The sequence below is a fragment of the Protopterus annectens genome, chromosome 9.part0, assembly GCF_019279795.1.
Source record: "Protopterus annectens isolate FY-2018-M chromosome 9.part0, PAN1.0, whole genome shotgun sequence".
NCBI classification, from domain to species: Eukaryota; Metazoa; Chordata; order Ceratodontiformes; family Protopteridae; genus Protopterus; species Protopterus annectens.
In genome coordinates, this window is record NC_056743.1 from 335,988,756 (window position 1) to 336,012,532 (window position 23,777).

The 23,777-nt window shown below is 41.2% G+C and overlaps 1 long non-coding RNA gene across 1 annotated transcript in view; it reads left to right on the forward strand.

The window, feature by feature from the left end:
* Positions 1 to 991: 991 nt before the first annotated feature.
* The window catches only part of LOC122811223, an 829,556-nt gene continuing 806,770 nt past the window's right edge, over positions 992 to 23,777 (forward strand). Inside the window, exon 1 of the long non-coding RNA XR_006366226.1 lies at positions 992 to 1,174. This is a non-coding gene — a long non-coding RNA (uncharacterized LOC122811223). The remainder of the gene's footprint in view (positions 1,175 to 23,777) is intronic.

The following is a 23,777-nucleotide window of genomic DNA, read 5'->3' on the forward strand; positions in this document are numbered from 1 at the left end:
GCGTCACTTTTTAACTAGATGCAGCCACGGACTGAGCGCTGTAAGCGCTTGTAGTTCTTAAAGCTCCTACTATCAGAGCGGTTTGCTTGGGGCTTTTAATTACTTTAATGGGACACAGCTTTACTCTCTAGTCCGTTGCAGCCACGGAGTGAGCGCTGTATGCGCTTGTAGTTCCTAAAGCTCCCACTATCTGAGAAGACTGCTTAAGGCTTCTGTTTAAATTTAATGGGACACAGCTTTACTGCTTAAACAGATGCAGCTACGGACTGAGTGCTGTATGCTTGTACTTCTCATGGCTTCCACTATCTGAGCGGCTTGCTTGAGGCTTCTAATTGGAAGTAATTAGCCCCATGTTTTTAACTTATCCGGTATTTGGGACTTCAGTTAGCATTTAATCTCTGATTTACTATAATTTAAGGGCACACAGCTTGACTTTTATCCTATCACTGCCTCCAGCTGGCGCAATACACGTGATATGCTATAGCTGTACCCTGGATGCTACTTTAGGATATTCCTATGTTTTTGGGCATGTCTAGCGGTTAAACTGTTAACTAAAGCAGTTAACTTGAATACTGTCCCCATATATGTTCAACACGCAGAGGCTTTTATTGCATTGTGCTTATGGATTGTAGTGGATGTACCTAGCTCTCACTAAACCCTCAGTAGGTTACTTTGCTTTTACTTGGAATGTTCCACCTGAGCTGCCAATACTACGTAATACCCTGGCCATGCTCTCTTAGCTTGTAACAGGTCATTGCTCACACTGTTATTACTGCCCTGACTTGTAATGCTTTTGATATTTATAGAGCGATGAATTCTAGACTGTGTTGTTTTACTGCTCTGATTCTTAATACTTTTGATGTTTATAGAGTGAAGAATACTAGACTGTGCTGTACCTTACTGTTTACTGTATTTGTATATGCATCTGAGTCTGCTTTATACCTACACCTACTTCCTATTGAACTTACACTGTGATTTACTACTTTTCTCTCTCTTTCTATCCTACCAGCACTGTGTTCCAGCTTGGTCCTACACCAAACACCTGAATAACACCAGCCAGGTCCTTTTGAACAGTAGTGTAAACTAAGACACTTACCCTTCAACTACAAGTGTTATAGCTACGTTATAGCTACAGAACTACAAGTGTTACCTTTCCTTGGGAAAGGCTTTGAATGTACGTATTGATACTGTACCTCATATATTAATGTTAAAACTTCAGTTGAATCTCAGGTAGCCTAGCCAGCAGCCGGACCCCCCCCCACTACTCCTACCATTCTGTATACTACCCACTTGGCCCTCTATACTCAATCCTTCTCCCTGCCTAGACCTTCTCCCCTTGCAGGTTACCTATCCCCTGCTATATACCTGCTGCCCACTAGGTGGCGTCCTCATACTTTATCTTTCTAACTCACTACCTTTCAACACTCTCTCTTCTAACCTACCCCTGCATCTTTGCCCCCAGTACCTCTGTTCCCAGCCTTTTTTCGGGCTCACATATATTATCTCTTACTGTCCTAAGACATCCTTAGAACTATCATCTCCAGTTTCCTCCTGCATTTCTACCTTTTAACCTCTTATTATTGTTCACCTTCCTCTACCTTTAGAACGACCTACAGAGTCTTCCTCCTCACTGATTGTCTTCAGCCTACTTCTGCTGGCCCCGCTTCGCTCCCCACCCTACCCCCATATCCCACCCACCCCTAGGGCTCCTACATTTATTCCTCCATACACCACACCCCTACTTACTCCCACCAATCAGACGCAGCGACCTAAACCACTCCCACCCCTACCTATAATCAAACTAAACTATCCCACACCCACCCCTACTTCTTAGCAAAACACCTACTACATCACCATGACTATGACTATCTTCCAGTCACAACTGAAAATAGCTATCTCCTTCTTACTACTTTCCTCACTTATGACTACTTACTTCCTAACCTCCTATGAACACTCTATAACTGTTTCTCTCTCACTTCCTTCAAAACATACCTCTACAGACACAACATCCCAATCCTCTTCCTTCTTACATACCTCCTCAGAAACTATATACATTCTTCCCAAATACCATAGGCTACTACACTATAAACTACTTAAATCCAAAACTAAAAAAATTATTGAAACTTTCCAAATATTTAAACCAGAAAGATATGCTACAGTACTCCTTCTACTACAAGATGGTGACATACACCCCAACCCAGGCCCAGAAAATAATAAAACCACAACACATAAAAATCATACCAAACCCTTCTCTCCCTCTTCCTCCATACCCACTAACCAACTATCCATAGCCCACCTCAATATAATGTAGCATCTGTAATAAAATTAGTCTACTCCATGCCCTACTTGAAATACACAACTTTGACATCTTATGCTTAACAGAAACCTGGCTAAAACCTGTAATTAAAGACATTGAGATTACCCCACCTGGTTATAGCATTGTAAGACATGATCGCTCCACCAAGAAAGGTGGAGGAGTAGCAATTATATATAGAACTAACCTAAAACTTACTCTTCTTGACCTTTCCTTCTCCCAAAACTACAATGCTGAAATAATTTGCTCAAAAATACAAATCAACAATAGTAAAGCAATAAACATCATCTGTGCATATTATCCCCCCAGGAAATAACATCCCTACCCTAGAACACATTCTAGAACATATCTCTAACAAACTTCCTCAAGAAACACTATTTCTTGGGGACTTTAACATCGATTGGATATCATGTAGCAACATTAACCCTACTTCTCATATAAACCTAAATGGTTTTAAACAACTCATTAATGGTCCGACCAGAACCAACAAAAAAACCAAAAAAGAAACCACCTTGGACTGGATCCTTACTAACTCCCCCCTACAAAACTACCAAACTGGCATCCTTCCTGATGACATTAGTGATCACTCCCTCATTTACGTAGTCAGAGCCAAAACTAACCTAAACTTTCCTACCACTCACCAAACACTATACTCCAAAAAAAATTTTATTCCTGAACAGTTTCAAACAGAACTTTCACAATATAACTGGACCCCTCTAAAACACCTCACACTTAACAAAGCTGTTGAATACTTCAATTCAGCATTCCTTGCAATCCTAAATCAACATGCCCCAAGTCGCACTACTAGAACAAAGACTAAGACAGCACCCTGGCTAACCTCCAATACTAAGCATAAAATTATTCTCAGAAATAAATCTTGGAATAAATGGCGTTCCTCTAGAAACCCAACAGATCATCAAACCTTTAGAGAGCTCAGAAACAGTACCAAAAAGCTATCATAACAGATAAAAAGAATTTTACTTTAAACTACAACAATCCACCAATAAAAACCAAAAAATTCTGGTCTACTATTAACAATCTAATTACCCCAGGCAAATTAATCACACCCAATCCCCAGGACTTAGACCCAAGACTCTACTTTAATAGCCAATAATTTCAATACTTTCTTTACTTCATCCATACAAAGTCTTGCTAACCACCTATCTCCTGATACCTCTCAACTGCTCTTAAGTAGCTTCAATGACTCTCTTCCTCTCCTTCAACTACAACCCATACCCACCTCTTATATACAATCTCTATTACACAAACTTAAACCCACTACCCCCTCAGCAGACAAGCTTCCTGCTGAATTCCTGCAAGTAGCAGCTAAAGCTATTGCCTATCCTGTCTCTATTCTAATAAACAGATCCATAAAAGAAAGTGCTTTCCCAGCAATTTGGAAAATATCACACATAATACCCTTACACAAAGGAGGCAAATCTACCGACCTTTCTAACTTTCGCCCAATTGCACTGTTATCTCCTCTAGCAAAAATTATGGAAAAATGTATACATAAACAACTACTAAACCATCTCCTCCTTAACAACCTACTAGCTGACACCCAACATGGATTTAGGCCTTCACATAGTACTACCACTGCACTACTCTTTCACCAATACCATCAACTGTAACCGTAATAACAACAAACTAACCTCTTCTCTATTTCTAGACCTGTCAAAAGCCTTCGATATGGTAAATCATACACTTCTTCTCCACATACTGAAATCCCTTGCCTTGGATGACTCTTCTTTAACCTGGTTCTCATCATATCTAGATGATCGACATCAAGCAGTACTCTGGAAAAATTCTCTATCTACTCTATTACCCATCTCATTAGGAGTACCACAGGGATCTATACTAGGCCCACTTTTATTCTCCATCTTTATTAATGATCTCCAATCATCTATCCAAAACACTACCTGCATACAATATGCAGATGATTCCACTTTAATCTGTACAGCCTCCTCTCAACCAGAACTCCAATCCCTTACACAAGCTACCTTTTCAACCGTTGAACAATGGTTCTCTAAAAGATGTCTTCTCCTTAACCCCAAGAAAACAAAACTATTACTTTTTCACCTACACATAAATCTACTCAACTACATTTTACTATCACTGCAAGTGATAACTCTCACATTACTCCTGACTCCACTACAAAACTGCTTGGTGTTACTATTGATAACAATCTTAGCTTTGACCACCACATTAATAACACAAAAAAACAGTTAATAAAAAGATTGGTTCACTATACAGAATAAAACCCTTCCTTACACCTAAGGCACGGACTACTTTAGCACAATCACATCTTATCTCTACCCTTCTGTATGCATCCTCGATCTACACTAATCTATCTAAAGGTAACCTTAGGAAACTGTCTACATCCTACCACAACATAGCTCGATTTGCCACTGCATCTCAATATAGAACTCACCACTGCATAAACTTAAAACTTCTACACTGGCTGGAACTTCCTAACAAGATTATCTATCAACAACTCTTAATAGCACATAAAATTTTATATCAACCCTCAAAAACACCTGCTCTTAGCAACCTCTTGACTCCCTATAATAATTTAAAACAACTACGCTCCTCCCAAAAGCTACAAGTTAACATGACCAGAATTTCAAACTCTGCAGGGAACTGCCTTTTCTCCAACTCAGTTGGCAAAATATGGAATAACCTTCCCTTACATATCTCCTCTCTAGCCACTTTTCCTTGCTTTAAAAAGCAACTTCTTTCACATCTGAATAACTTCTGGCTCTGCTCTTGTACCAATCCAGACTAACCTACTTTCATCTTTCAACTATATTTGCATTTTATTTAACACTCTAAATCTCTCTCAAATCATAAATAACATTATGATTCTACTGTTACTAAAAAAAAAACATTTTTATTTTCATGTTTTTAATTACATAATTTGTATTACATAGTTAGTATTATCTATTTGTTATTAGAATAGCATCACCTGACCTGAACTAATTTCCTTGTATTATTGCTCTTTGCCTATATCACAAGTGTCTTTTTTACATGTATTTCTATAAACATGCTTTAATCTGTGGAGCTTTTCTCCCCGGGCCTCCACTGAAAATGGACAATGATCCAGTTGGACTAGCCCGGTCAACAAATGTAAAATAAAATAAAATAAAAATAAATAAAATAAAATGTCCATTTGCAGCGGAGGCCCGGGGAGAAAAGCTCCAAGGGTAAGCAGATGCAGCATTACATAATACCAGCATTACATATTACAAACAGACTATTTACAGAGATTACATAAGTAAGCAAGTTAAACAAGTTCCACAGGTTAAAGTTAGTCCTGAGCACAAGTCAGGATTAAATTAAATTACACAGTAAACTGGTTAACAGATTTTTACACATTCGAGTTAGCCAGGCTTGATACATTGACATAGCCAGTTAAGTGACAAATGTTTGAGTCTAGTTTTAAATTGACCTAAGGTGGAAAGTAAGGTAATATCAGCTGGAAGTGAGTTCCAGGATCTTACAGAGTTTGCAAAGAGAGAATCACCGGCTGTGTTAATAATTTTGCTAGTCTGAATTAGTTTGTTAGATGATCGAAGCGGTCTAGGATTGTTATAGGGGTGATAATATTTTTAAGTGCAGGAGTATTGTCCCAATTATAGAGGATTTTATAGGCCATAATCAGTTGGTTATACTGGATTAGCTAGGTAGTTCAAGCCAACCAAGCTGATTTAGACTGATGCAATGATGTGTCCTAAAAGGCAGCCCAGTGGCAAACCTGGCAATGTGGTTGTAGCAAATTGAGAGTTTAAGGACAGTCTTGTTCAAATTTGAGAGTAGAGGGGATGCATACAGAAGGGTTGAAAGAAGGTGAGAGCAAGCTATGGCAATTTTAGCTGGAGGGGTTAGGAAGGCTTTTATTCTGTAAAGTGACCCTAGTTTTTTATTGATGGTTTTGATAGTTTGGTTAACATGTAGGTCAAATTTGAGATCGTCTATGATGACACCTAATAGTTTTGTAGATGGGTCAGGGGAGATTATTGAAACATCATTTGATTTTATGGTAAAGGTGAAAGTGGTAGACCTACGTGTTGGTGAAAATAACAGCATTTTAGTTATTTTTGGATTTAGGAACAGACTATGTTCAGAAAGCCAGTTTTCTATTGTATTAAAGGTGGTCTGGGTAGCTGACCATAACTCTACTGGAGATGTGGCTGAGCAAATCAGAGTAGAGTCATCAGCATATTGGATACAGCTGACTTTTGGGATGACAGTATAAAGGTCGTTAATGAAGATGGAGAACAGCAAGGGCCCTAGTATAGAGCCTTGTGGTACTCTGAGGATGTTAGGTAGAAGGTTAGAGAGTTTGTTCTGCCAGAGGACAGCCTGCTGTCGACCATTCAGGTAGGATTGAAACCATTGGAGGGCTCCAGTATCTAAACAGAATGTTTAAAGTTGGTGATCAACCATATCGAATGCATTGGAAAGATCCAAAAAGAGGGCTGAGGATATATAATTATTGTTGCGATTATGGTTTATGGTGTTAGTAAAGGCTAGGAGGGCTGAAGTAGTGCTGTGATGAGGACGGAAGCCATGCTGAGTGTCTGCCATAAGGCGATTTTGGATTAGGTGGTGCATGAATTGTCTATGAATACATTTTTCCATAATCTTTGCAAGTGGAGAGAGTATAGCTATTGGCCTATAATTGGAGAATTCAGTAGAGCTGTCTCCTTTGTGAAGTGGGATTACATAGGATATTTTCCAGATGGTGTGAATTTTAGCTTCTACTATGGTTCGATTGATTAGTATTGAGATGGGGTAAGCAATAGCATCAGATGATTTTTGTAGGTACTCGGCAGGGAGTTGATCAGCAGAAAGTGTAGTGGGTTTTAATTTTTTGATCAAGGTACGGATAAGTGAAGTGGCGACTGGTTGGAAGCTGAACGCAAGTAGGTTTCTAGGGGTGCTACTTTCAGGACCAGGGGAGCTAGGAGGTAGTTGGCTAGCTAGGGCTTGAATTGTCTCAGTAAAGAATTGGTTAAAACTATCAGAAACATCTTCAGGGGTTTTATCTATAGTAGCAGCAGGGATTGGGGTTGAAGTTTGTCCAGGATGTAGTAGATTATTTAAACCTGCCCAAAACTTCTGAGGGTTATTTTGATTTACTGTCTGTAAATTACAGTAGTATTGTTTTTGTCTTGTAAAATTGATTTTTTGGTTTCGTTCCTGGATTGCCTGTATTTAATGTGATCTTGAGGGTCTTTAGAAGAACGCCATAAAGCCCATGCTTTGTTTCTAAGGGTAATTTTGAGTTTAGACTCTCTAGAAAGCCATGGTGCAGTTTTTGCCTTGGTTCTCTTTGAACGAACAGGTGCATGCAAATCAAGGATCTCAAGGAATTTGTTAAAGTATGCTACTGCTTCCTCTAAGGGGAGGTGTTTTAGAATAGACCAATTACATGAGTTTAGTTCTTGTTGGAATTTGGCAGGGTCAAAGTTTTTATTGTTTCTAACCTTTCTGAGTAAGGGTTGTTGGGAATGAATGGTTTTGTGCTTAATTACATATGTGAGAAGGTGATCGCTTAGGCCATTAAGGGGGGTACCAGAGGTGCACAGTTGGGGGTGACTGTTTGAGTACCCAGTCAAGTATACTTTCTTTTTGGTTGGGTTTACCTATCCTGGTAGGGGTGGATATGATTTGTGTAAATGCATGCAGGTTAATATGGGTGGTTGGGGATTCTGAGGAACAGGTGCCCCAGTCTATGTTAAAGTCTCCAAGTAGTTAGGGTTTCTTGGGGGTAGTGACATGATAACCAGTGCAGGATATCTTCAAATGTAGATATATTGTTACCTGGGGGAATGTACATACAGATATTAATGCATTTATTTTTATTAAGTTGCAATTTGGTGGCAAGAATCTGAGTTATTAATCTGAGGAGGTTGTATTACATCTATGGTGACTTAACACTGTTCATAGAAACTGTGATATAACGCAAGTAAATAGGGTATATTACTGTACAGCTTAATTAATACCAGATAATGTCTTACTACAAAAACACAGACCAGTAAAGAAAAGAAGGGGAGACATCAAATGCCATCATGGAAGTATCAAATGGAGAAAACTTCAAAGCAATTCAGACAAGAATTGTCACTGTTTAGGAGAGTCTAGAAGAGGGAACAGATCAAAAATACTAAGGAAGATGGACGTGATAAAAGCAATGTACAGTATAAGAGATCTATTTCAAATAATAAATTAAAGATATAAACAAAGGTAGGAAAAAGCTAGAAGATATGCACATAAAGGAAAAGTATAAAATAAGCAATTTATTAATGACCCAAAAAGGTTTTATAGATAATTGGGAAGCAAGGCAAAGGGACTAGAAACACCACCAAAAAAGAAATATACTCATGTTTGAGAAATATTTATTAAGATCCTGTGAAACCTAGATACTGAATGGGTAGACGTAGTAAAAGAAAATAAAAGTTCAAAGTACAGAATATGAAGTTACGGCCAGAGAAATTGAGCAACATTATGGAAAGCTCCTAATTAGAAAACCCCAGGCCCAGATGCAGTTCCTAACTTCTGTCTAAAAGTATTAACATATTTTCATTAATATTTAGCCTTGAGTAAGGACTACTTGTACACACATCCTGAACTAACACCAATCTGGTTAACAGATAAAACAATGCTCCTCCATAACAGTGACTCTACAATTTATTATTATTTATTTTATTTATTTTACATTTGTTGACCGGGCTAGTCTAGCTGGATACATATCCTTTTTCAGTAGAGGCCCGAGGAGAAAAGCTCCAATAAAGAGAAAAATAACACACTACAATTAGTTAGAGGTACAACATTATAAGGATAACAAATCAATATGACATCAATATATACATGGTAGAAGAAAAAAATGCTAAGCTAAGGAGGTGACAGGACAAGCTAATGTGGTATGATGACATGGGTACAGGTGTGGTAAGTCAAATGGTAGAGAAGAGCTTTTGAGTGAGAAGAGTGAAGGGAACTATGAAACCTATAGGAATTAGTCTGGGTTTAGACATGGGCACAACCAGTGGGACTTTAAGTATTCTCTGAGACTGTTTTTGAATTGGTTAAGTGATGGCACGAGTCTAAGGTAGTTAGGAAGGGAGTTCCAATGCTTTCCAATAGAGTTCGCATAAAGAGCGTCGCCGCCCAAGTTATTAGATTTGATGGTTGATACTTGGTTACTATTTGAAGACCTAAGGGAACTTAAGTTGGTGTATGGGGTCAGGATTTTACTCAGTGAGGGGGTTTTGTCTGGTTGATTTATAATTTTAAATGCTTCGGTGAGTTGATTGAATTTAAGAAGATTGGGCAGTTCTAGCCAGCCTAGTTTCCTGAGGTTGAGGCAATGGTGTTCCTGTAATAAATCTAGCAATATGGTGGTAGGTGGTAGAAAATTTATTGAGCTCACGTTTATTGAGGAAGGAAAATATAGGGGAGGCATACAGTAGGGTGGTGAGGAGATGAGTGCGGGCAATGGTTAATCTAGCATGAGGAGTGAGAAAGTTCCTGATTCTATACATTGAACCTAGTTTCTTGTTAACTGACTTGATGGTTTGGGCAATGTGCATATCAAATTTGAGCTTATGGTCAATAGTGACACCTAATAGCTTGGTGTGGGAGACGGGCTCAATGATGGTGCCATTAAAGGATTCGACATAAAAGGACCTAGAATTTGCAGGTTGTGGCACCGGGGGTAGGAGAGTGGTAGACGAGGGGAAAAATAGGAGTAACTTGGTTTTAGTTGGGTTAAGTATGAGTTTCAGGTCAGAGAACCATTTTTCAACTTTGGCAAAACATAGTTGGGTGGCTGTTTGGAGTTTCTGGAGAGAGAGATCAGAACAGATCAGGGTGGAGTCGTCCGCATATTGTATACAAGTGGTTCTAGGGATGATTGTGTGGAGATCATTAATAAAAACAGAGAAAAGAAGGGGGCCAAGTATGGAGCCTTGTGGGACGCCAATGTTGTTAGGGAGTAGTTGAGATAGACTATTATGCCATAGGACTGCTTGGTGCCGACCAGAAAGGTAGTCCTTGAACCAGTTGAGTGTCAAGTTGTCCAGATGAAAGGTTTGCAGGGTGTGGAGTAATAGCTGATGGTTTACCATGTCGAAAGCTTTTGATAGATCAAGAAAGAGCGCAGAGGATATAAGTTTATTGTTACGGTTATTGTTTATTGAGTCGACAAAGGAGAGGAGGGCAGTAGTAGTACTGTGATGGCGAAAGCCATGCTGGGTAAATGATAGCAGATTATTGAGGGTGAGGTGGTGTAGGAGTTGTTTGTGAATACACCGTTCTAAAATTTTGCTATTGGAGAAAGCATTGCGATGGGCCTATAGTTAGATGTTTCAGTGGAGGAGCCTCCTTTGTGAAGTGGAATGATATATGAGATTTTCCAAATGGGGGGGACGGTGGCCTCGGTTATGGATCTGTTAATCAAAATTGATATGGGATAGGCAATGACATCAGAGGCTAATTGGAGGTATTCGCTGGGAGACGATCGCAAGGGTGGATGGTTTCAGTTTTTTTAGTAGGGTACGAATATAGGAGGTGGATACTGTTTGTAGTTTAAAGGAGAGAGGCGGTGAGTCAGGAGGAAGAGTTAATGATGGGGAAGAGGTAGGTAGATGATTGGCAAGGGACTGAATGGTCTCCGTAAAAAAAATGTTAAAGGCATTGGCTATCTCTTCAGGTTTATTACTAGTAAGTTTCTCGGGTATAGGGGTAGAGGATTTACCAGGATGGAGGAGATTGTTGAATCCAGCCCAGAACTTTTTTGGGTTAGACTGATGTTTGTCCTGGAGGTGACAGAAGTACTGTTTTTTATCTCTAGCGATGTCTGATTTCGTGGAGTTTGAGTGATTGAAATTTAATACGATCTAGGGGAGTTTTGGTGGCTCGCCATTTGTTCCAAGCCTGGTCACGAAGTTTAATTTTTGCTTTGGTTTCTCTTGTAAGCCAGGGAGCTATGCGATTTTTAGTTCTAATTAATCGATTTGGAGCATGGGAGTCAAGGATGTTTAGGAAAGAGTCATTAAAGTATGACACGCTCTCGGCTAGGGGAAGAAAGGTTAGGGTAGACCAGTTGCAGAATTTTAGTTCAGCTAGGAATAGATCTAGGTTGAACTTTTTCCTGTTTCGGATAAGTTTATGTAGGGGTGGATTGGAAGTACAAAGCTTGTGCTTTATAATATAAGTGAAAAGGTGGTCACTTAAGTCATTGGGGAGGGTACCGGTAGAATAATTGTTAGCAGCTTTATTGGTGAGAATCCAGTCAATGGTACTCTCCTTTTGCTGAGCGTTACCAATTCTGGTAGGAGCTGTGATATTTTGGGAGAAACCATATAGATTGATTGGGTGGGGATATGTCTTGGCAGAGCAGTGGGACCAGTCAATATTAAAGTCCCCTAGTATAATGGTTTCCTGAGGGTAGTTTGCTAACCAACTTAAAGTAAGCTCAAGGTTTTCAAGGTTTTCCTGGTGGAATATAGATTACTACTAGATTAATACATTTATGGGAGTTTAGGCAGATCTTCAGTGCAATGAGTTCAATATTAGAGACTTGGGGGGGGGGTGCAATGTGTTCCTAATGATGTTAAGTCTGTTTTTAAACATTACAGCTATACCCCCACCCTTTTTGGTTATTCGATCATTCCTTAGGATATTATAGCCAGGTGGGAGAATTTCTTCATCCTTTGTGGCGGGTTTCAGCCATGTTTCTGAGAGACACATGATGTCTGGGGAGTGTGTGGCTATCATAGCATGTAGGCTGTGTACTTTGTTGTTAATGCTTCTTAGGTTGAGGTGAAAGATGAGGAGGGAGGTATTAGGAGTGTGGGGTAGTGTAGAGGTGGCAGGGTCTAGATGAGTGGTGGGGCCTGGATTGGGATGAATGTCCCCATGTTGAGTAATACATTGTTTTAGGTGATCTAAAAATTTTTGAAGTTTGTAGAGTATCTTAAGGTTAGATTTATTATTAGATGATCTAGGGTAGTGGAGGGTTGGTAGAATATGATTGATTAAAGCCTAGAGATTTTGCATTAAGGGAAGAAGGAACTATAAGGTTAGGTGTTAGGTGTAGGCAAAAGGTAGTATGGGGATTGGGGAATGGAATTCCTAATAGTGTTTGGTGTTCATAGCGAGATAAAAGGTAAGGGATGAAAAGGAGTAGAGTTAGTGAAAAGATAAAGGAATACTTGGTTTTACCCATGGTGGTGAGTAAATGGTAGTTGGTGGGGTGGGAGGATTTGGAGGGCATGGTAAGTTGAGTGGGATGACAGAGTGTGTGGGAGGCGGAGTTATTAATCAGTGGACCGCCGCAAATGGAGGGGAGGGAGGTGGGATGGGCTAGATGTATCTATAAACTTAGAGGTAGTGGGGGCGGGTGGGATATGGGGGCAGGGTGGGGCGCGGAGCGAGCCCGAGCGGAGCGGGGAATACACCTGCCTGGAGGTTGCAGGGCCTTAGTTTCAGTAGGATACAGATGTAGGCTCCAAAGGTTGAAAAGGACCTTTCGACTTCAAGACCCTGGAGTTATTGCAGGGTAAGGATTAAATACATAGAAATTAAGAAAGGTACTGTTGAGTTTGCAGCCTACAGAACTTAGTCTTGGTAGGTGAATGTACTGTTTGGATATAGCTATTACCCTGTAAGTCTTTTTTAGCTAAAGCAGATTAATATCAGGATAATTGCTTTTACCCCTATAGTCCGTTTAAGTTAAAGCTGATGCTGAGTGTTGGATTGTGCATTCGCACCGTGGTGGGGTTAATTCAGAGCCGACGCCAGGATCCAAGGAGCCACGCGATAGGTGTTTAGCGGGGGGGGGTACCTGAAATAGGATAAAGGAGATAAACCACGTTTTAGAGGCAGGTTAAATGCAATAATATATGCTTAGGACACTTCAATTATATATAGCAATAAGTAGTAAAAGGTATGTTGAGATAAGCAGTGGGAGAGAGGTATGAAAAATACACAAAACCATGCATCAACGAGCTTCACATACATAGGCGATAAGACATTTAGTAGAAAGGCAGGTACATTATTGTTGCAGCCTAGCGCTGCTATAAAACATACGTACAGGCTAGTACTTCTAGTATTGTTAGATTAGCTATAGATTCCAGTGTGAAGCAACTACCATATACAGCCTTAAACGCTGAATACTCAGCGATAAATAGACCTTCACTCAAACACAGAGACAATGCTTTTAAGCAGGAGAAACTGTGCGACTAAACATTCATTAAGCTGCAGTTATAAACAAACAAATTTCCCATGCTGTAGAAGTACACTCTAGGAAATGGCTACCCTACGATTGCTAGGCACTAGATGGTACGTAGGATAGATAAACTTTAAAACAGCAAGTGAACAGAGAAAGCAAGCAGTACTTTAATCAGCAGAAATAGTCAAATTAACCACGCTTAGCGTTATCCAGGCTAGGAATGCCAACAGTTGTGCAGATGCTTGCAAGCGTCAGGTCCAAAAGCTAGGAGCAAGTGAATCGGTCGGTCATCCAGTGAAGAAACCAGCATCAAATACACTGACCCATTACAATGCAAAACACAATCTAGCCCAATTCAACCTAGCCACAACTTGAGACCATTCAAGACCAGCAAGAACGGCTGCCCAAGAGCCCCCCGGCTAAGCTGTATAACCTTCAGAGCAACGACAATCAAACAAATAGCAAAATGATGGCTGGCATAAAAATAAAACAGGTTAGGACCAAGTTTGCATGTACCTGTGTGTAAGGAGAGTCGTCCGGACTGGAGGACAAAGTAATAGCAACAGGTATTGAGGCAGCAAAATGGCGGAATCTGGCGGGGAATATGAAAACTCCCTGACGTCAGAAAACCTGCCTGGAGGTTGCAGGGCCTTAGTTTCAGTAGGATACAGATGTAGGCTCCAAAGGTTGAAAAGGACCTTTCGACTTCAAAGACCCTGGAGTTATTGCAGGGTAAGGATTAAATACATAGAAATTAAGAAAGGTACTGTTGAGTTTGCAGCCTACAGAACTTAGTCTTGGTAGGTGAATGTACTGTTTGGATATAGCTATTACCCTGTAAGTCTTTTTTAGCTAAAGCAGATTAATATCAGGATAATTGCTTTTACCCCTATAGTCCGTTTAAGTTAAAGCTGATGCTGAGTGTTGGATTGTGCATTCGCACCGTGGTGGGGTTAATTCAGAGCCGACGCCAGGATCCAAGGAGCCACGCGATAGGTGTTTAGCGGGGGGGGGTACCTGTGTGTAAGGAGAGTCGTCCGGACTGGAGGACAAAGTATTAGCAACAGGTATTGAGGTATACAAGCCATCCTAAAAAACTATAGACCAGTAACTTGCCTTCCGATGTATGAACTATATACTGGAATTGTTGCTGATTAGAGTTTATAGTAATTTAGTTGTAAACTTGAACCCAAACTCTGTCACAGTTTGCTGTGAAGAAAATGTTAGGTTTTGCTTTCTTGCATTTTGTATTGCTTCATTGCCGCCTTCTATTTTTAAATTTCAATTTATTTTCTTTACAATGTTTTGCTTGTATTCTGCTTTTAATTGCATATTTAAACTAGTGAGGAGACCACAGTTAAGTGTCTTTTGAGTCGCACAGAAATTAGAACAGGTCAATTGCCTGTGAACTGATGGTGGGGCTAGAAACTAAACCTTCTATTTAAGGGGCAAAATAAAACATTTTAAGGTTTTACTGTAAAAGCTTATCCAGACTCTGCCACCACTTGCTGTGAAGGAAAGGTTAGCTTGTTTTTGCTTTCTCGTATTTTGTATCGCCTCATTGCCGCCTTCTGTTTTGTATGTTGTGATTCATTTTCTTTGCGCTGTATTTTACTCGTATTCTGCTTTTCATTCAATATTTAAACTGACCACAGCTGTTTGTCGTACATCTATTACATTTTTTCACAACCCTCCTACACTAATCGTGTTGTTTTTAAACTCAACTGTTTTTTTAGTCGCCTGCTGCTTTTGTTAATTTGACCACATATCTCCATGTCTCTCCTTTTTCATTGGGTGTTGTGTGAAGTGCAAAATTATTTTGTGAGATCACACCCCTTTGGCCACTGACAATTGCACTGTATTCCATAGGGCCAGTATACAAAGTTCCCCCCTTCCATTTTATTTTGCTCTTTCAAAATTAGAGGTTTGTTACCCCCTCTTTCATATGTGACTGCTTAGTGCACACTGCAGCTCTTAGGATATTAGATCAGAGGAGGTTACTAGGCTAATGGCCATGGGGTCCTTCCAAGCCTAGCCAAGAGTTTATCCCCAAAAAGAAACCTCAGTCAGCACCTGTTGCCCCTGTCAAGGACACAGGTGGAACCCCTGTGAAAAATTTGTGGTTTTCCATCCACTCCTCAATGTGCTTGAAAGAGGGTCAGCAAGGTGGCCTGTTTGTGTATGGGAAGTCTATTCCAGAGACAGGGAAGCCTCTGGGACACAAACCTGTCTCTCCAGCAGGTTTTGTTGATGTCACATATTAGATTCAGGCCTTTTTAGTGGGTAGTACGTGAGGAGTTAGACTTACAGAAATGGAGCATCTCTAGTAGGGCAGGGTCCAAGATTGCCTTGTAGGCGATACATAGATCACCCCTGAGCATTCTGTACGATACCGAGTAGAGCGATAGTGATTTGAGCTAGTCAGTATAGGGCAGGTGTTGGAGGCCATGGATTCTCTTTGTGAGGTATTTCAGTGGCCTTTCCAGTTGGTGCAGATTTTGGAGAGGTAAATCTCAAATGGGGCATTATACACAATTATTGGTCTAATCAGGGAGGAGTATAGAGAGGTAATAACCTTTTTTTCTGGATGCAATCTGTTTACTTATGAGATTAACCAAATAAAAGGCTTTTCTGACTACTGCCGCTACATGTTGTTTGAATGTGAGGTTATCAACCGCAGTGCCCAGGTCTCTCACCACAGGTTGTGTATTAACCTATTTTTCCATCTTACCTTTAAACTCTGCAATATCTGCTTCAAGACCAATTATTGGAGAGCCCACATTCTGCCCCTCAGTAGCCATTCTTGTGATTAGTGCTTCTGTTTTGCTCTTGGTGAGAGAAGGAACATATGGACATTATTTCCTAGAGAGTGCTGATCACAAGAAAGCCTAATAACTACTTAATTGGTGCCAGCTTGGAATTTGGCTTATATTTTTGCTCCCAGTGAGTATAGAAGGAGAGTGCATCGAATCTTGACTGTTTCTGATTGGGTAGCGAGTGTCTCTGTTTGATCTTCCTGAGGAAAATGCTACAACAAGCCTACAGCCCCTTGTATGATCTGGGGCAAGACCACTGATCACCAGAAGGGCCTGTGGCCTGATTCTCATCTTGGGATTGGTGCTACTGTTTTGCTTCTGGTGAGACGAGAAGCAAAGGAGAGTTGTATCCCAGCAGCATGAAATTGTGGTGAGACCAGATTTAGTATGTAGACAGAAAGTAGCCTTTCAGGTGACTCCCCTCTTTTCATCATTCTTGACAAGCTAATTCTTTCTTTTCAGTTAATACTGTTTTATTTGCTGCTAACCTTGCAATATCTGCTTAAATACTTCATGCATAAATCATCAGGATCCACTTATTAGTCTCCGCTTAATTATCTGGCAGTGGCCTGCATAGACAGACACCTTAAGCTGACATTTTTCCTGTAATACCTGGCTGCACAGAGACCAGTGACAGACCATTTGGCATAATGGTTAAGATCTTCGCCCTCCATGAACAAGGTACAATGTTTGATCCTGACCTGCAAACAATGCCTGTTTGGAGTTTGCATGTTCTCAGTGTCTCTTCTTGGGGTGCCTCCCATGTCTGAAAAACATGTTGAGTGCTTCCATCACAAAACTCAAAAATGAATGGAGCTGTGGGCAGCAGCACAGACTCTACATGGTGCACTAAAGAGGAAAGAGGTGTACAGACCAACCACTTTGAGCATCTACTGTAGTGCGCAGTATCCTCTAGACAGGAGAACACTGATCTCAGACTGTGCACCATGTCAGGGCTTAGCCACTCGAAGGTGTAAAATGCGTCTCCAGGTGATTCAGTCATGTTGACTAATGTCGCTAAATTGGCATTGGTAGTTACTGGGGATAAGTGGGTTGAGGACCTGGCCTACTCTGCCCCACGTCAGGGACCCTTGATAACAGTGGGAGGGGGTATATGTGCTTCTATTGTCCAGTATGTGCCTGCCATAAAGCCCAGCAGCCCTGGATCAATAAGCTACTGGCTGGCCAGTGTCTAGTTGCCCAGTCTGGGTTACCTAGGTAGGCCTGTTGAGCGAAAGCTGGACATAAAACCAACCAACCTGCCGAACATGAACAGAGAATTGCTACGCTTAAGGGATGCAGCTTGGAAGTGGATGACATGATACAGAGAAGGCCTGACATTCTTTGTATCAAAGAGATGAGATGGAAGGGCAGTGTAGCAAAGCCACTTGGCTTGGGATCCAGACTCTACTACTCAGGTGGGGGACAGGCTAGAAATGGTGTAGGAATTGTGGTGAGAGAGAGGCTTCAGAAGGCTGTAAGGGATAACATCAGAATTAATGACAGACTCATGGCAATCAGACTCCAGTGTAATGATAGGGCAGTATTTATAATCTCAGCCTATGCCCCACAGCAGGGTTGTGATAGTGAGGAAAAGCGTGCATTCAGACAGCAGTTGCAGGACCTACTAGATAAAGCAGGACAACATGAATTGGTGTTGATAATGGGTGACTTGAATGCACATACTGGGACAGACAGGATATGAGGACTGCCTAGGTCCACATGAGTGGATCAACAGGAATAAAGAAGCCATTCTAGACTTCTGTCCGGCAAATGGCTTGATAGTAGCCAACACATGGTTAACAGAGAGAGAGTCACAAGATCATATACAAGAGCAGTCAACATGCAACTCAAGTAGACTTCCTCCTAGTAAGGAAAAGGCACTGGGGTAGAATCCATGATTGCAAAGTCATCCCCAGTGAAATGGTCGGCCCACAGCATAAACCACTAGTTGCTACAATTAGCTGCAAGTAGTGGTCAGAGAAGGCTCTAAGGTCAACCGAGACCAGGCTGAAGACCTGGAAGTTGACTGGAGAGAAAGTACAACAGTTCAAGGAATTACTTGGGGCTGTAGCACCCCAAGAAGAGGAGGAAATAGGTGGAGTTGAAGAATGGCAGAGCCTAAAAACAGCATGTGTTAGGACTACAGAAAAGGCATGTGGCAGAGCCTGGTACAGAAATAAGGTACACAAGGAAAGCTGGTGGTGGAAGGCAGAAGTCCAGGAAGTCATCAAAAGAAGGGGGTGCAGGAAGAAGTGGGAGACAGAAAAGACTGACCAGGCTGGGAAGGACTACTGGTTGGCTAACAAGCTAAGAAAGAAGTTCCAGTAGCAAAGAATATGGCATCGGAGGCACTGTACCAACTCCTGGAAAGTGACTCAGTAAGTTGCAAAAAGAAACCATATCAGGTTGCAAGGCAAAGACAGAAAGATATAAAGAAGATAGTCAGACACCCTTCATAAGGGATGCCAGCAACAACCTACTTACCAGCCCACAGGACATCAAAGGCAGATGGAAGGAGTATTTCCAGCAGCTTCTGAATGAGGAAAACCCCACAGAAGCTGTACTGCCCCAGAAACAGCCTACAGTGTGAGAAGAGGAGCCCACCCTAGAAGAAGTAAGAACAGCACTAAGGAAGATGAAGTCAGGGAAAGTAGCAGGGTCAAATGTGGTCACAGCAGATATGATAAAGATGCTGGGTGAGATGGGGGAGAAATGGCTTCTGAGGGTATTAATAGCAGTGTGGAGGGAAAGGTGTGTCCCGGATGACTGGGGAATAAGCATACTTGTGCCAGGGTACATGAACAAATGGGACATCCATAACTGTGGACATTACAGAGGCATCAGACTCCTATCACTTTGTATGAATGTTTTGGAGAGGGTGATTGATAAATGGATACGCAGAGTAGTAGAATGTAAGATGGCAGATGGGTAGGTTGGGTTCAGATCAGGATGCAGCACAATTTGTATTGAGACAGATACTTAAGAAGTTAGAGATGAGGAGAGTGTGCAACTGGGCATTACTGACATGGAGAAAGCATATGACAAGGTCCCAGGAAAGCTGAACTGGGTAGTACTGTGATGGTTTGAAGTTCCACAAACATTGGTAGAATTAGTGCAGACTATGTACAAGGACCTAATGACTCCAGTACTAACTGTGTCCGGCCTCCAAACAGGGTTTCCCAGTGGGAGTGGGTGTATACCAGGGTTCAGCTCTCAGCCCACTGCTGTTCATACTGGTGATGGACTACATTAGCAAACGGGTTGGAGGCGACATATAAACAAAGTTGCTGTATGCAGACGATGTGGCAGTACAGCAGACTGTGAGCTAGAACTTCAGCAAAGGATAGGAGAATGGAATGCAAATCTGAAGGCACATGTGATGAAACTAAGTACAGATAAGACAGTGGTAATGGCAGCAAATTGGGGAAATCAGAAGAAGCTGAGAATAGAGATAGAAGGGAAGATAGTGGAACAGGTAAACAGATTCAAGTATCTGGGAGGGGTGGTTGAGGAGAAGGGTAGTCTGAATGAAGAGGTCAAAGCTAGAATCAGAGTGGCTGCAGCCAACTGGCATAGAGTATCAGGTGTAGTCTGACAGAAGAATGCCAAAGAAGCTGAAAAGTAAGTTGTACAAGACAGTGGTGTGACCAGTACTGCTGTATGGTACTGAAACCTGGGCAGTAAAAGCAGAACAGTTGAAGCTTGAGGTGATGGAAATGAAGTGTCTGAGAAGGGTGATAGGATGCACACTGTGGGACAAAGACATGAGGACAGAAGAACAAAAGCTAAAGTAGCTGTAATTGCAGAAAAGATCAAATATAACAGATTAAGGTGATTTGGGCACATGCAGAAAAGCAAAAGACAATCTGGTGAGGAAGATTTGGGATGGGCAGGAAGAAGGTAAGAGGAAGTGAGGACGTCCAGCAAAGAGGTGGATGGATTGTATGAAAGAAGATCTGCAACAGTCAGGTATGAGTGTTGAAGGCAGGAGTGCGGCACTGAATCAAGAGAGTTGGCGACAGTTAACATGATATCCCGGCCCCATGTAGAAAAATGGATAAAAAGGGTGCTGATTGTGATATGGTTGTACAGAGGACAATTAGTTTATAGTGACAAGTACTGCCCCCCAGAGGTGCAAACCCTTTACTTCTGACATTACTTTATATTCTCACTGCAACCTTATAATCCATCGCCATGGATATGAACTTCCCCTATATCTCTTGCCACCATGTTGGATATGTGCATCCTGAGTAAGTGTAGAAATCATCTCATGTTTACTGACAATCAGTTAATTGTCAAACAATCTGATATAGTATGTAGGCGATATATTTACACAACGTCACTGGAGGCAAAGCTGGCACATAAAAGTACTCCTAATGTCAGGCTGTCAGCAGTACACATGCTGCGCCCATCACACACACTATAAAGCAGACACATAGACCCAAATATGCTATTGTACTTAAAAGTTAACCCTCCTAAACCCCAAAGACCTCCTAGATGACATACACATAACAAACACCCTCAGCAACGCCAAATGCACTCTTTCGAAACAACCCACATCAACACACAGAGCCACATCTCATGGAGCCTCTACTACTAAGCCCATGAGTCAAGCCACCACAGAATCCAACATTCTGGTCATTGCAGACTGTTTTGTGAGACACAGTGATGTCCTCTCACCAGGCTGAGTAAGGAGAACATCATGGTCAGTAGCTTATCAATGGCCAGGATATGCCACATTACACGCACATATTCAGGTCATGGTCAGTGCCTTATCAGGGGCAAGGATAAAACCTGGAATGCCAGCTAACCGTGGAATATTCAGGAACTACTATAAGGCTAACTTCCTGCTCTTAAGTGATAACCTGTCAAAATTTCAAGATCTCGTAAACGCCAAGAACACTGCTGTCTATGAGGTACTGTTCACAGAAACCCTATACAAACATGTTAATAACTGTAGAGAGGCAGCTGTACCCTCCATGACGAAGTTCAGAACTAACCCAATAAACAAACCACCCTGTTGGAATCTCCATATCAATATGCTGTAAAAGAAAAGAAAATCATGGCAAAAATTGAGGTGCAGCATCCAGCAGCATAAAAAACACTCTCCTAAAACTAAACAAACTCAGAGGACAAATAGTCTACCAAAGCCAAATTTAAGGAGCATTTTACCTCCCAGGACAACGTCAACCACAATGCATTCTTTAGCTATCTCTGTAACCTCAAAGGCAATACATAATTGTGTGCAGAGCTCATTGTTAATGGACCCACCTATACTGAGTCAGAAGATATTGCAAACCTACTGGCCAACACATTCTGCTCCAACTTTACCCCTCTCTCCCCCTCAACCTTCCCTCAGGAAATGCCATCAAATTTAACCCCTCCTGCTATCGCTAGCAAAAAAGGTTCTTAATGCTCTAAGACCATGAACACTGCATTAATCGGCCCAAACAGTGTCCAAGGATGCCTTCTAAATAGCATGATACTCTCTGGAATTGATGATTAACTGTAGCATCCAAACAGCCTTTGTGATTCATGAATGGAGAACAGCAATGGTCATCCCTCTGCACAAGGATGGGCCGTCTATAGACCCTGGGAACTACAGATCCATGAGTCTCACTAGTTTTGTATGCCAAGCCATGGAACAAATTATGGCATGATAAACTCGCCACACTCCTTCCAGTCTCTCTTGGGGTTCTTCAGGGTTCCATCCTTGGCCCTCTCCTTTTTATTATGTTCACAAATTGTCTAAACATTGCCACTAAATCTACTTCTATTATTCAGTATGCTGACAGCACTACTCTTATTTGCTCTGCTCCCACACCCCAAGAACTCCCAAGAAAAACTGCAAAAGTTGTTTCTAGATATTGAAAATTAAATAAATGAACTTCAACTCATCATAAACCCAAATAAAACAAAATTAATGATCTTCTCCAACAGGAAATTGAAGCAAAACCACCCCCTCTCTCCATCTACTCCACTAATGACACTATAATGGAACCAGTTAACAGCAGTAAACTACTTGCTGTGACAATAGACAACAACCTAACATTTAATAAACACATCACTCACAATAAAGAAAGTTCACATCAAACTTGGTGCTCTATATAGGGCCAAACCTTACCTTATTCAAAATGCCAGACTAGCCACAGCCAGATCCCACCTCCTACCTATTCTTCTCTAGGGTTCTCAACTTTTCACTAACTGAGCATGTCTAATTTGCACCTACTTGATTCCTGCTATAACAAAATAGCAAAAATTGCTGTTAATATACCCAACAGGACCCATCATTGCCTTGCTCTTCAAAAATTACACTGGCTTGAATTTCCCAATCTGTTTAGTCAATCAGCTCACCACTGCCCATTCTGTTATCCACAAACCTGAAAACTGCCCTGCACTCTCCAACCTAATGCAACTAAATACCCTGTCCACTGTATTCTCCACAAACCTGAAAACTGCCCTGCACTCTCCAACCTAGTGCAACTAAATACCAACCCCCGACCCATAGATCATCCGACAAACTTCTACTCATGGTTACAAAGTCCCATAATTTCTAAGTGACTCTCTTCTCCTTCAAACTAGCCAAACAGTGGAACCTATTACCCCAACATATCTTAAGCACAGATCATCATAGCTTCAAAAAACTCCTAAAGGAATACCTTACTCAACAATGGCTATGCTTCTGTATTACTCCTGGTTAGTTTCTCATGCCTTTGATCAAATGTTTTCTATTCTACTATCTTTCTTACTTGTATATCGAATGAGTTTTATATTACTGTCTGTAATAAAGCTTAAGAAATGTAATGTTTTCTGTTTTACATTCACCTTTTTGTAAATTGTGATTGTTGGCAACTGTCCAACTTTGTTGTATATCGTTTGTAAATCTTTTAAAAATGTTTGTAATCTTTTTGTTCTATTAGTATGGAGCTTATCTCACCGGGTCTTTGCTGAAAACTGGCTGCTTGCCCAGCTGGACTCTACCCGGTTAACAAATGTAAAATAAATAATTGCGTAGGAAAACTCCAGACACTGGACCCAATGCAATCTGGTTTTGTCAAGGGCCAGTCATGCCTATTCAATCTTGTGGATTTCTTTGGGAAGGTTGTCAAAGCAATGGATGAGGGCAAAATTGTTCAAATTGCCTACATTGATCTGTAAAAGGCATTTGACACTATAATCTACCCAGGCATTGCTGACAAACTCAAGAGTTTGTCAAAACCCTTATGCCACCCAGTGGTAGCCCACAGACTCACAACAGGACCCAGGAAGTTAGAACTAGGGAGTCTGCCACTACAAAGAGACCAGTCACAAGTGGAGTCCCTCAGGGATCAGTCCTGGGACTGCTCCTTTTTAGCATTTTCATCTCTGAATTCAAGGCCAGTGTCAATGGGCTGTGGCAATTTGCAGATGC